At 30.6% G+C, this 15,842-nt stretch overlaps 1 protein-coding gene across 1 annotated transcript in view; it reads left to right on the forward strand.

Annotated features, from left to right (window-relative positions):
- NCAM2 (neural cell adhesion molecule 2) overlaps positions 1–15,842 on the forward strand; it is a 515,517-nt gene that overhangs the window by 481,428 nt on the left and 18,247 nt on the right. The gene's annotated exons all lie outside the window — the stretch shown is intronic.

Consider the following 15,842-nt stretch of genomic DNA (forward strand, 5'->3'; position numbering starts at 1 on the left):
GTGTCTATGTCTATTGACATGTATATCATATCTCCAAATGTTTAATCATTCCAAAATTTTGTTAACGGGCATATTATATGAGTTATTAGGTTAGGCTGATTTACTTATGGATGATTGCAGCTTTGGCATGTGGAGCATCAGGGTTAGTTTCTTGTATAAACATAGATATCTCCTTTTTTTTTCCTCCCAGCTCTTACTTGGTCTGTCTTCTTTTCTCCTTTAATTATTCAGTGCTACTGGTTTCTCTACCCCAAACCAAACTCTGTAATTATTCATCAGATCACTATAAAGCGCACCAATACCACGTGCCAGATGTGCCAGGAGAGTATGCCTAGCAAGTAGCAGTAAATTCTTTTCTATGAAACTTCTTACATGGGAGATTCATAGGTCAATTAACATTTTTCATCCTCTCTCCTCATATTAGTCATTGGGAATAGCTATACTTTATAAATGCTACACTCATACTATTTCCAAAAACATTACACAAAAGAACATATATGCATTCATTCCTGGTAGACATGGACAAGATTAAAATGTCTTATGGCTTTATTTTTTTAAATTTATTTCCATTATTTCCTTCACCTAAAGTATCTTAAGTATTTTAAAAAATGATATAAGTAAATAAATATATTCTAGACATTGGGTTAATAGTGTATGTATGTAATTTCAGTTGGACATATAAAATGAATACATATGCAAATAATTTAATTGCAAATAGTTTTTACTATTTAAATATACAGAAGATTTTTTTAATTAAGAGTTAAAAATACAAGTATGCACAGTAGTTCATAGGTTCTACAATTTGGATCAATTTGGAAGCCATTAAAATTTAACTCAAATATTTTCCATATAAGAATGGCCACTTACCGTATTTAACTAAATTAAAACTGAAATACGGAAAATTCTACTGTAGTTTCAACTTTATACAATTGGATTTGTGATTAGTCAGTTATATTCAACAAAACAGAGTTGCAAGAGGTAATTAATCATTTTTGAGTCAGGATGAGCTCTATTATGTATCTGAAAAGCGTCTTATTTATAATATGGTATACCTACACTGGGAATTGAAAAATAAATTTTAAAATTACAAATGATTTTAGTGATTTAAGGTAGATATTTATATTACCAATACAACCATTAACTATGTTTGGGGCGAGTTTTCAAGAAGAGTTAGCTCATGTTACCTATAATAGTACTTGCAGTTTGAAGTAGTTAAGAAACCTCTCTAGTTATGTAAAATTATCTGAAAATTTCCACCTGTTTGTTTTTGGTTATGATATTGGCAGCACTGGGAGCTTTAGTGTGTTACAATACTACCTAATTAAATGTTATTTATAATTTTCTTTAGCCCTTATGTATTATAATTTTGCTTAATGAATAAAGATATCAGATCATAAGGTTATATCTAAATGTGCCATTTTATGCATCTTATTATTATGGCTCAAATCTGTGAGGTATAATGTAATACCCTTCAAACAACCTTTGAATAGGTACAAATTAAGTAGGTTTTCTCTTATTATGGCTTAATTCCTTCCTTCATTCTTTTCTTCCCATTCATTCCACCATTTCCTCTCTTCTTCCCTCCCTCCCTCCATTCTTTCCTTCCAATTTATAATTTCTAATAGTCCCTCTCTTTCCCTGTCTCTTTCCTCTATTCCTCTTTTTTCCTCCTCTTTGTCTCTCTTACTCTCCTCTCTCTCTCGCCCACCCTCCAGCCTTCCTTTCCTCCCTCTGGATTTCTAGCCATAAATAAATAGGAATAGGATGTATTTTTTCTATTCCTTTTCCATTAATCAGTGGTAAATATTAAAGTCTTAGCATTTGTGGTTTGGATATATGTCTTAAAACCTTCAGAAAGACTAACGTATTGAATGGGTAGCTCAAATTTGCATAATTCATATGACTAGAGATGCAAATATTTGACAAATCGCCCTTGAAATTATTTCAGTATGAATTGAAATTAGTAAAAATTCCATTTCCAAATCAGCTGATGATGTCATAAAAAATAAAGAGAATTATTTAGTCACTATTAATTCTTGATAGTTTATCATAGAATTCAGAAGATATTACCACAGTAAATTTTAGGATCTAACTAAAGAAAAAAAAAATCTAATTAACCTGATTTCTTTTGTATCGCCATCTATATTGGTAGAGTTAACATTTAGAGTTAATATTTTTTTTAACTTTTAAATATAAAGCTTTAGTACTATCTCTTTTTAATTTATTGTACCTAAAAACTTGATGAAATACATAATGTTTATTATAGTATATTAAGCAGCATCTCAATTTTTATCTAAGGTAAAAAATTCAGTAATCTTAAATCTAATTTAATTGTTCTGAAATAAGAGATGTGAGTGTAATATCAATGCTTCATTTTCCAAATGCCTTTGGTTTTAATATCTTCTTATCTAAGATGAATCAGATAAAGATTTTTTGATAGTAGTCCACTCTTCTTCTATAGCTATTCATTAATTTCAAAGCCCAAACTGAAAAAATTGAAATAGCCAAGGAAAACTCATATGTTTAAGAATTCTATTATTATAGCTTCACTGATCTGAACTGCAACTGATGTCCTTACTGCTTTGTTGATAGACTATAATTCATAGACTATTATTTTACCTAATTTTAAAAGATAGATTCATTCAAGTATAATCAAATTTCATTTTAAGTGTGAACTAATTGTATTATAGGTATATTGTAAATTTTCTTAATTTGTGTGTGTTAAGTTATTCTTTATCATTCCATTTTAACTAATAAAATATAAAGTTACATATTTGCAAGCACTACATAATGTTAAGAGATAGCATCTTTTTCTTAATTATATCATATTTATTTTTATTCTATACCTGTACTAAATGGGAACTATGAAATAAGTCTCCTAGCTAATTTTTTTAAATGCAAGCAATTAAAAATTACTGTTTTAAGTAACATCCATGATTCATGAGCTTCTTTAAGAATATTTTTATCTCACATCTTACAGATTTTATGTATAACACTTGTGTTTTAAAGTGACTATTTCTGATCACTTTAATTGCATTTGTTTTCATCATAGCTTATTTTCTTGAAAAAAAAATGTACGTTGTAAATGTATTGTCTTCAGTATCATCTCTTATTTGAAACCCCCAACATAATATCCAGCACTATGTGTAATCCTATGCATGTGTTTCATAGTATATTAAATGTCATTTTATTTTCTGTACCTCTGTGTCTCCATTGTTGTAATAAAGAAAACTGAGGAAAATCTTTGTTATATGTGTTTTCTTTATTACTGGTACAAATCTTTTCTGTCCTTGTTGTGTGTTTTCATTTCTAACTTGGTCAAATCCAATCTCTCAATGTAATAAACATATAATCATTGAGTGACTTCTTTTTGGGATAAATAAATACATCATCAGTCGGCTGATGTAAAATAATTTAGATACACTATTAAATACTGTTTCTTTCATAGTAAACTAGTTCAAGTGTTCTTAGAAGACTTCGATAACCAGTACGAGATGAAAGTAATTGATACTATCTTAATAAAATACAAGAATATAGTTAATAATTTTAATAATGCAAGCATTGTTAAATAGTTTCCTTTCCTAGCAAAAGTTTATAAAGGCAGAGATAAATGCTTAAAGAGATTTTTAAATGTCTTTGGTTAATGTATTGCTATAATTTGGTTTAAGCACCATAAGAATAAAATTATAGAAAGTTCCTAAGTTTCTCTGCTTATACACAGCCAGGGTATGAAACAAAAATGACTTTGGTTCTATTCTTTAATTAATTCTATTTTTTAATGTGTACTGCCACACATGCTGTGTGGAATATTTAATTGACTCTTCATAAAGTCTCTTTAAAGTTTCATTATCCCATATTTTAGATGAGAATAGTGAGGTCTAAAGAAGTTGAATAATTTATGTAAAGAGTCACAGTTAGAATCCAGGTCCAGTGCTCTTAATGAAACATTATATTTCTTTTTTTGTTTTAGTAGTGGACCTGGATTCAAATGACAATTCTTTAATATGGAAATTATTCAGTTGGTTTTTACAAAGGACAAATTGCTGCATTAGATATGAATATGTATTTCTCTTATATAAATAAGTCAAGTGCTGCATTGCCAGATAAAAATGAAACAGTGTAGAAATTACAAAGGAGGAAATGTTCATTTTCAAGATTTGCATAATTTTAAGGCACATTTAATCTTTCTTATTCCAGAACAGCCTAGTCTTAAATGTAGGTCTTAATCTATATATCCCCCATTAAAACATATTTATATACATTTCAAAATGAAAATTTTAACATAATATTTTGTTATAACTTTTGAGCTCTTTCAGTTGATTCAACAGTTACAGAGGTTTTAGATGTGGGGAGAGAAAGAAAGTTGTTTTTCTTTGCTGTTCTTATTTTTCCTGAAACCCTTTGACAATGAGACAGTATCAAAAGGGAAGTATCTGGGAATTATTGGACATTTTTATAGTGACTGTCACAGAGACTTTACATTACTCTATTAGCTGTATATTACTTTCTTGTTTGGGATCACCATGAAAAAGCTAAAGAGATTTGAGGAAATCTACTCGAATAGCGTCATCAATACCAATTATTTTATGTAAACAAATTGAGGATCAGAGAAGCCAAATTGGGAGGCATTAACTCTCAGCATTCTTCCTGTCTTTGTTTTATCAAATTACACTGAATCAGAGAAAGAATAACTCAATCCCTAGTCTATAATTCATACAGACTTTGTCTTTGTCCCACTTCCTTTAATTTCTTCTTGATTGCCTCAAAGAAAAAACAATGTGAGTTAGGAAAGGCCATGTATAAATCAACTACAGTTCCTTCCAGTAATCTCCATACTCCATTCAACAAATCAGTTTACCTTTCTCACTTCCACTTTTATACAAAGCTCCTTTCCCATGATCAATGTAATATAATAAACTCACACTCAGTTTCTAGCTCTAAAGGAATATCAAATTAAATGTGATCACTTTATGATTTTTACATATTTCCTGAAAATACCTTATAAAATGACGTTTTTGCATTGTTAGTGGAAAGAGGTCATTTTCTAGTAATATTTTTGTGTACTGTCTAATAAAGACTAAAACAGGTGTTTTCATATCAGCATCTGTCCTTTTCATTTTAGGAAATCAAAATAAACAGCTTCAAACCAGAATTTACATAGTGACTATATGCTTGCTTCTCTACTGATTTCTCATTTATTATTACAAAGAGAAACAAAATATTTAAAAATTCATATTATAATTAATATAGACTATTTTTCCTTACTTAGATAAGGTTAGCAAAAGTAAAAATCAGCTCTTCAAACTAGCATTTCTGCTTTGAATGCATGAACAACAACTTTGAATTTACTATTGTCTCTATATAATTTCACAAAGGCTAAATATATATGTTACATAGAAGATTAAATGCAAAACTCTCTGATGTTCTTGAAAAATGCTAAGAAAAATTTTTCACAGTGCTTATTGGTGGAAAACAGAAAAAAATATTGTGGCATTTTTATATACTGGCCTGTTCCATCAAATGGCTCAGACATGAAGAAAAGTTTATTTAAGGGAATATAGCCATTGCTCTACAGCAAGGGCTGGTCTGGTTCATCGGTGAGTCCCATAATACTAAAACAGGAAGCCAAAAATGTTTAAGACTTTCCTGTGTGTCATCACTTAGCAGGTCATTTTTTTTTAATTAATGAAGGACATAAAAGATTGTTTATTGAATTTATAGACTTTCTCAGTCAATTGAGGCATGTTAGCCATTTTTGGGGGGAAGATTTTCAAGATATGACATTGTATTTTTTTCCCATTTTTGGAAAGACTTTACTTTTGAGAAGTTTCAGGTTCATACCAAAACTGAGAGGAATGTACAGAGTTCCCCATTTCTTCCTGCCCCAGTACATGTATAGCCTTCCCCTTATCAACTTGGAGAATGGTCCATTTGTTACAATTGATCGACCTCGATTGATACCACTGACATCGTTTTTACTCAGAGACCAGTTTTTGCATTAGGATTTATTTTTGGTGTTGTCCATTATATGGGTTTTGATAAATGCATAATGAAATGTGCGCACTATATAGTATTATAGTATTTTACAAAAGTTTCACGGCTCTAAAAATCCTCCATTGTCTACCTGTTTGTCCCTCCTTCTCTCCTAACCCCTGGCAACCACTGGTCTTTTTTACAGCCTCTATAGTTTTCCTTTTCTGTAATGTCATGTAGTTGGAATCACATAGCACATAACTTTTTCAGAAGATTGGCTCCTCTCACTAGGTAATATGCATTTAAAGTTCTTTCATGTCTCTTCATGTTGTGATGGCTCATTTTTTTTTCAGCATTGAATAATATTCCACTATCTGGATGTACCACAGTGTATTCATTCACCCAGAGGAGCATATCTTAGATGTACTTTTTAAATATATTGAAAATCTGCACTTCTATTTTAAAGTATACTATATGATATATTATTTTGAAGTACTATGTACTATGTAATAATATACATTATAAGTGGTCTTACATATTTAGATGTTTCATTTTAATAATGTAATGGGGGTTTTAAAATAGAACCCTAAGGCAGAAATTGAAATCTCTACAACTCAATATAGTGAATGTCTAATGCTGGAAAATTTTCAAAACTTAGTGTTATAAATTCCTTAGAAAATAATAGGATCTATATATTTGTTCATATTTTTTCATTTATTGTCTTATATATTTATAAAATTCAAAGGTCTGTATATTTAATAATTTTGCAATAGATTAGTTTTTAATTTAAACAAACAATTTGTAAAATATTGTAGTTTAATCTTATACAGTTATGATTCAATTTTGTAATATAGAGTCTTTAAGAAAAAAAGTATTTTGGGGGCACCTGGGTGGTTCTGTCAGTTGAGCGTTCGACTGCACTTTAGCTCAGGTCATGATCTTAGGGTCATGAGATGGAGCCCACGTGGGGCTTCACTCTCAGTACAGTCTGCTGTCCTTTTCCCTCTGCCAGCACTCATGTGCACTCTCTCTCCCTCTCTCTCTCTCTCAAATAAATAAATTAATTAAATCTTATTAAAAAAGAAAATATGGTATTTTTTACCTGTGCAAAGTATTCCATATTCAATAAATGGAACTAACTAATGTTAACAGAAAAAAAAATGAATTTGGCCAGTTAATGGTTAAGCCAAAGAACTAAAATTTAAGTTATTCTATTCTTTAACACTGGTTCATGTCTGTTTTTATCATATTCATTCCAATCTAAGAAGTTTTCTTCCCTATAAGTCAATAAAAACCTTCATTATCTTATGAGAAATACTCAAATCATCTTCACCAAAGAAAAATAACACATACCATAAGATTTAAACTGCATATGGAAAAGTACAGTTAGTGAGATAACAATAAATTTCCAAAGTAGCAGTTTGAATAAATAGTTATGACATATAAAATATTTTATATCTTGCATTTTTTTGTGAAATGATCAGTGGTTTCCATTCCAACACACTTAGCAATTTGAAATGTCAGTGTAGTTAGGAGCACAGGTATTCTGTTGTGGAAGGACTCTAGATATTTCACAATCTCTCATGGTTTGTTGCACCAGATTTATAAAAAACACTTAGAAATATTCATTTCTAAAGTTTTCAGTTATTTGAAACATTTACCAAAAATGTGCTGTTATCTATTAGATAATACTTTTTTTTCCAAAATCAGGACAGCTTATATCTTTAATTCCTTTCCTTATATTAAATATACTACTTTAACTTTTTCTGCGAATGTGACAAGTTTTCATCAACACTCTCATAGAAGAATAATAACTTTATATTTTAGAGTGTTCCTTTTTACAGGGAATTGTTTTCAAAAGATAAATACTAAAACCTTAAGAAGGATTGTGTAGATAATAAATTTTTAAAATGGTGTGAAAGAGATGAGCCACTTAGAATGTCATTCCATTACAAATTACACAGAACAGTTATATGTAATTATAAATATATATTATGTAAATGATAATACTTTATCTTATACAGTGTCCATTTTTAAAACATATTAATGGTCACTAATTAATGTTCTATCACTAATCACATGTTCTAGGCTAAGTCTATTTTCTCACTGCTTCAAGTATCAAGTAGAGATTGACAAGCCTGGGTGCATTATGGAAATGGAGGTGGAATAGGAGACAGGAAAGACTGGACAGATGTTTGAAGCCATAGCCCAGGCTTCCACTAGCTTCTTTCCTGCAACAGATTCTAGTTCCCTTCCTATGTATCTCTAACAACTCTCTACCATCTTTTGTGAAAAGATCACACGTTTGAGGTTCTGTTAGTGGTGGTGACTAATTTGGTTTGGGTGATTTATTTATCTACTCAGTTTGCAAGGTCCACATTTTTAATTTCATCATTTTTATCACTTCACTTTGACCTTTTCAACCATCTTCAGTATTTTATCTCTAATATTTATATATATGCTAATTTAAAAACATACCATATATTTTCATACATTTTCACATTTACTCATGGCGTATTCTGTCAATAATCACTTCCTGTCATCACATGGAAATGTTCTCATTCTTCAATACCATTTCAAGCATTGTCTTCTCTATTACGTCTTACTTGACCACGAACTACTAACATATATGATTTTCCCCCCATCTGCTCAGGTTACATTAATTTTTACCACTAGTAAAGCAATCAATTGCATTGCATTTCAGTTTCCAGTTACATGTCTTACTCTACTCTTCTCAATTTAATGAGTCCCCAGTGAAGAGAGTCTTTTGCCTTTTTCTTATTTCATCTTCACAACTGCTTGATAAGATTGTTTAATAAGATTGTGCTAAATTAAAGGATGATCATGTATTTTGGCCCAATTCAGCCTTGGGCAAAAATATTTCTGTATTATCAAAGGAGAAGAAGATATTTTGAAAAGATATTTTATAATTCTGCCTTTGTAAACAAACAAACATTCCTTGTCTAGGAAAAGACATTCTTAGGAAAATGTATAGAGTTTTGTAATTATAAATAATACACACACACACACACACAATTCTCTTCCCATTACCAAACCAGATATCCTCAATTAGCTAATTAGCTAATTATCTTGCCCCAAATCAGACAGTAAATATAAGTAAGTAAATAGATAAATAAGTAAAGTCTGGTTTATCTGTGCTGCCCTCTCAACCTACCTTCTCCCAAATAATACTTCCTAGTAAGGATAAGTGACTTGAAGGGAAATTTGTATTATCATTGAGTGTGTGTGTGTGTGTGTGTGTGTGTGTGTGTGTATTTGTTATATGTGTAAAGAACATATTGACGTAAGAATCAAAATAACTAAATAATAGAGACACAGAAACACAATGGTAGGAAATAGATGATATAAAATACAATCTTCACCCCCCCACAAACAAAGAAATTTGGTAGTAAGCAAGAATACACCTACATCAATATCGCTTAACTGAGTACACCCAGAAAAGACAACACCACCTTATTAAAATGTACTGAAATATATTGAGGATTTAAAACACATACAAATAGTAACAGTAGGCTTTGTTAATATATTTGAATAGTACTGAAAAATCATTGGTAAATTTTACTTATAAGATTAAAAACCTGAAAATTTCAGGAGTGCCTGGGTGGTACAGTTAGTTAAACATTCAACTCTTGGTTTCAATCAAGTCATGATCTCAGGGTCATAAGATCAAGCTCTTCATTGGGCTCCACACTCAGCTTGGAGTCTGTTGGGTTTCTCTCTCTCTCTCTGCTCCTATATCCTGCCCCCTACATTCTCTTTCTTTCTCTCTAAAATAAATAAATCTTTAATAAAAATCTGAAATTTCACCTTTTGAAATTAATGTGTGGATACACAAATAGTGTTATCAAGGATTATCAGATATTAATCTCGGACATGAACTTTTATAATTTGTTTTTGGATTACTGAAAGAGCTCCAATAAACTCAATACATGTTCTTTCAATACACAGCAAATTACTTTTGTGTGATCCTAAAACTCAAACATCTGTCAGGCTGATCACAATGCACTTATAAATAGTGCAATTTCATACAATTAAATACTCTTCTCATGATTATAACTTTTAATTTTTAATATAGTTCTAAAGATTTTAAATTTTAAAATCCTAAGACTCCTTTCCCCAAATGCAATCCCTTATAAAAGACTCCACAATTTTCTTTTCACCATTAACAATACTCTTACACAGCCATCACAGATATTAGTTGCATTGCATACTTTTTCTTTACACTGTTCATTGAAAACTGCATGCCTAAAAATTCATGTTGCACCCACACAGTTTTCACTCAGTTAGTTCACTAGGCAGTTAAATATCCAAATAATATGAACTTGAGTGAACTTAAAAAGTTGCTAATAAGTGCACTTTGTCAGGAAGCTGAACGATGTACTTTCATTATCTAATGAATATTAGAAGCTTTTCCAAGAGGGAACCAAGATACAACAGAGAAAAGATCAGAATACAAAAGAGGTACAGTCTTTATTTCAGGGAAGAGGTTTTTGATTTGTTAGAAATAATCTGTTGCAAGTTTCAACCAATTTTTGTTTCAGTGAAGACAAATGTGTCTAAAATGCACAAAATAACCATAAAAACAAATGTAACAATAGTAACAGCAAGAAAAAAATCTAATGGTGAAGTAAAGAGGGAAGGTGAATTACAGAATAGAATTATATGTATATATATACCCACTATATAATATATATATTCTTGTCCCAAACCAGGCAAAAGCAGTTTCATCTATAAGAGTCAAAAAGAGCATTTTTAATAATTCTCTTGCTTTCATTTATTTTAACATCACCCTTACAAAGATCAAGAAAGATTATGACATACAGAAGTATGGGAATGAATGACCAGAGAGATAATTTGCTATATGAATAATGAACAAATGAAAAAGAAATGGTATTTAACCATGCTGAGTTCTAGTCATAGTGAAATTCACATCTAAAACCAGAAGAATGAAAATGGTTTTAAACCTTAGACCTTAATGAAGACAGTTTATCAAAAATAATGATACAAAAACACTTGTAAAATGTAAATACATGTTTACAATTATTTTTATGCATCGCAGTTCATAAGTGTTAGCAATATTCAAATGTTTAAGCTTCTAAAATATAGGAAGGTTTGGGGTAAAAGTGGGGAAATTCTATTTTTTTAAAGAAAATACTGTAAACAAAAATAAAAATAAGCTACTATAAAAATGAGCATAAAGTAACAAGTATAACAAATGAAATAATAATGCATTTGTACAGTTCTTAGGAATTCCCAAATCATTTTCATAATATGATTCTCAAATAATATTTTAGCTAGGATACATTAAAATTATTACTCACATTTTATCAATAATGAAAAAGAATAAAATTGTAATTATGATCTAGTTATATCTAATTGCAATGTGTGAGCCACAAAATGCATGAACAATGCATTGCATTGTGTGTCTATCAAAGTGCAAATGTCATAAAATATTACCTATTTATAATTTAAATGAAAAAAATGTATCTTAGGAGAGTACACTCCATTTTTTTCCTGGGTGTATGTGGAAGCAACAAAAAAATAGTTTAGACGGAGGAAGAATATAAAATCCAATATAGTTGCTCGTCAGTTTGCAGTTTGATTTTTAATTTTTTTAAATTAGCAGAAAATAGTTTTAATCCTTGCTGATGCAACTTGTAATATTTTCCTTCTTTTTATTTAATACAGTTTAAAGAGGGTATTAACCACACATTGGAAACTTCAGAAGTCCAAACCTTTGTTTCAAACAGGGATATTAAATATGAATCAAAATAAAATGGATCTATCAATTCAGGAATGAACACCAGGCACCCTAAATGGAGGAGGTCTGTGGTCATGACACAGAGAAATGTGGTATTTGGAAAAATGGAAACAGTGTTACATGTGCTCAGTTTACTAAGATGAGTGGTTTTAACACTTCCCTCTTTAATAGTGAATTTTATAATATGAATAAATCAACATTTACTTTTTTCCTCATTTATGATTACTACTACCAAGGTGACCTGAAAGTCATGTTTTTTGTTAAATATATAAAAATAGATATTTATAATGATTTTTTCTAAATACAATATATAAATATCACATTTACAAACATATGTCTGATTCTCCATTTAGTTTAGCTGAGAAAAGGCTATCAAATCCAAAGACAAATCTTAACATAATTTAGAATCTGTTTAACAGATCTGTTATTCCCAGTAGAGAATAGAAAGTCTTATAAATGCGTAATAAGACATTTATTTACACAATTCCATAGGTTGGAGAATATTATTTTCTTTCTTGACAAGTGGGTTATGTCAAGAAATGTAAATACTGCAGCTTTGTCTATAGTGGGGGAATGTTGTGATTAGACTTTATTTTCAATATCCCCATCATTTTTGAAATTGTGAGGCTTATTAAACTTTTTATAACTTTTTAAAAATTATTATTTTGTTGAACTAGTCTAGACCTTGTCTCATTTCTATACTTTTGTTCTTTCTGCTACACTTTTTTATTCTTTGTTAATGTGGAGATCCTATGGAAAAATCATAAAACATTAATTTACCAATTTAAGATAATTTCCAAGTCTGTAAGTGACAGATGATTTTTGAAAACAGCTTGTTTATCAACAGTGTGAGAAACTGTGAAATCCTTAGGGATGATAGTTGGTTTTGAATCCAGTGCAATGTCCTTTTTTTGGGGGGGGGGGATGTATTACTGTAGAGTGTGCCTTCTATAATGCAAGATTACCACTAATTCTAGTGAAAACCCTTACTATTAACTGTATGCCTTTATTAATATAAAAGTCTTTTTTTTTCTTTTTTTGAGCTCTTCCTTTATTTTTTTAATAATAAATTTATTTTTTTATGGTGTTCAATTTTTCAACATACAGAATAACACCCAGTGCTCATCCCGTCAAGTGCCCCCCTCAATGCCCGTCACCCATTCACCCCCACCCCCCGCCCTCCTCCCCTTCCACCACCCCTAGTTCGTTTCTCAGAGTTAGGAGTCTTCATGTTCTGTCTCCCTTTCTGATATTTCCTACCCATTTCTTCTCCCTTCCCTTCTATTCCCTTTCACTATTATTTATATTACCCAAATGAATGGGACCATATAATGTTTGTCCTTCTCCGACTGACTTATTTCACTCAGCATAATACCCTCCAGTTCCATCCACATTGAAGCAAATGGTGGGTATTATTCTTTTGTTCTTTGCTTGTATTTTTTGGAGCTTAATGAATGAAATTAAATTTTAGGAACTTGTGCTTTGTAAGTAGAAAAGGACTTAAAAGGATGTATAATCCTAAAGATTTATGTTGATTTCTATTAGTTCTATTTTAGTACGTATCAGAAAGCCCATCTAGTTCTACACTAATTAGGCAGGCACTCAGTGAAAGTTTGTGAAGCATACATGGTTTGATAGTCTTTTTTTTTTAACTATACAGCCACAAAGTCTTTAGTTAATCCAGATCTGATTTTAAAGTAGCTCCCATTGTGGCTCAGATGGAGCCCAACTCAGAAAACCACCTGCTTCACCTCTTTTCACATGGGACATATATGAGTAAACATGCATGCTTATAGATTTACACCTAGATTTTCCATAGATCAACTGATGTTTGAAAGTGTGTTACTCTGAGCAGGATGAAGGAAGAACAAACATACAAGAAAGGAGACAAGTATACCTACTGCGATTTTGGAGGATATAGTACCTAGCAATGTTATGAGAAACACCAAAAGTTTTTGAATGTCTTCTTGTCTTTCATAGACTAACACTATTTACTTACCTATATTTAGGAATATCTCTTATGGAAAGAGCTACCACTATTCTGGGAGGAAAAAATAAATCTCCCCTCTTAGGACCCATTAAATTAAGAAAATTTTTTTCTTCATATCTTTATTGCCTTTCCAAGACTGAAAGTCATTTTCAATCTATTTGGAGGAGATGATATGTACACATAGAAAAATAGTTAAGTAAAATACTAAACTATTTAAAGAGTCAAAAAACAAGGCTAGTTTTATAAATATAATGTACTGGTTTTTGAAAACTATTATCAAATGTAATACATTTCACAGAAGATTAATTCCGTGTTTTAGTTGTGAATTAATTTCTACAACAGAAACATAAAGATATACATGTGACAAATTTTAAATGAAGGTTTTTTTCTCATTTTAATGCTTTGAATTTATGTTTTTATTTCAGTTAGGATGTGATTACACAAGGTCTGGGGACTAATATGGCTTGAGCTTGACAATTTCTGAATTTCATGGGACAGAAGGTCAGCTGGGAGGGAAGTTATAGAAATACAATTAGAATGACTCTCCTATTTGCTCTCAATAGCAAAATATATACCAAAAAAACAGATGTTTAAATTTTATAATTCCTAAATTATTTATTCTTATTAAATTCTAGTATAAAATACTCTATCAAAAAGCAATACAAAATGATCACTAAAAAGAGAGCTAATGATACATAGATAAGGGGCACCTGGGTGGCTCAGTCAGTTAAGCATCTGCTTTCAGGTCAGGTCATAGTCCCAAGGTCCTGGGATCAAGTCCCACGAGGAGCTCCCTGATCTGTGGGGGGCCTGCTTCTCCCTCTGTCTCTGCCTTCTCCCCTCTCTCTCTGTCTTTCATGAATAATTAAAGCTTTAAAAAACTAAAAAAAAAAAAAAAAAAAAAAAAAAAACTAAAATAAAGAATACATAAATAAATGATTTACACTGTTGTACCTCATTTAAATTGTTGTTCCTCTAGTAGTGTAGGGAAAAAATAGACATTTTCCTGTTCAAAAAAACTACATGTTTTATTTACTATGTTACCCCTCTCCTGATTTTTTTGAAGATTTTTATTTATTTATTCATTTGAGACACAGAGAGAGAGTCAGAGACATAGGCAGAGGGAGAAGAAGCCTCCCTGGGTGGAGCCAGATGTGAGACTTGATCCCAGACCCCAAGATCATGACCTGAGCCAAAGGCAGATGCTCAACCACTGAGCAACCCAGGCATCCCTCCTCTTCTGATTATTTGATGAGGAATATACAATACAAAACTGACACAAGTACAAACAATATAAAACCTGAAGCTAAATAGTCTTCACTGATACTGATCTAATATCAAGGGTTATCCTGAGACTTAGGCCACTATACTCTCTGGACCTCAGTTTTCTTATCTGTAATGTAGAGATAACACCATTTTCCTATGTCATGGAGTTGTAAAAATTATCATAAAGTATAGTATCATAAAGGACATGTGTAAATATTCTGGAAAGCTAAAAAAGAAAAGTTGAACTTAAAATCTTTTACATTATCACTAGGCTCAGTTTCAATTTGTTAAATAATTAAAACTGTAATGAACTTAAAAAAGAAAGTATATTCTATATGTCACCGAAAAAAATAAATCATTGCTAGTCCCCAAATCCTAGTGATGTAATTTACATGTGTTCATGATTTTGTTTCTGAAAAACCCAAAGACAAGTAAGTAAATTTTCACACCAGACTAAAAAGGTGGTAGAAAAAAAAAAAATGAAAACATTAGAAAATTTGGCTTTCATAGTTATTGTCATGGGATGTGAGAAAATATTAGCATTTAAATACATTGTTAAGCCAATTTTTAAAAACCATAACTTAACAAGAAAATTAAATATCTATTACATAAACTATCTTGCTGTCCACCCTATCCTCTGCAATGACAAAACATATTCAGTTTTCCATAAAAATAACTTCAAGTAACTCTCAACATTTATAATCATGAGCTTAAAAGATATAATTTTGTTTCCTAGGAAAAAAGTAATTAGCATTTTAGCATCAATATTCCTTTACCATAAGTTGCTTTACAAATATAATGTTTCTAAAGGCTTTTCTAAAGATGGTAATA

Source organism: Canis lupus, chromosome 31, assembly GCF_011100685.1.
Source record: "Canis lupus familiaris isolate Mischka breed German Shepherd chromosome 31, alternate assembly UU_Cfam_GSD_1.0, whole genome shotgun sequence".
In the NCBI taxonomy this organism is placed as follows: Eukaryota; Metazoa; Chordata; class Mammalia; order Carnivora; family Canidae; genus Canis; species Canis lupus.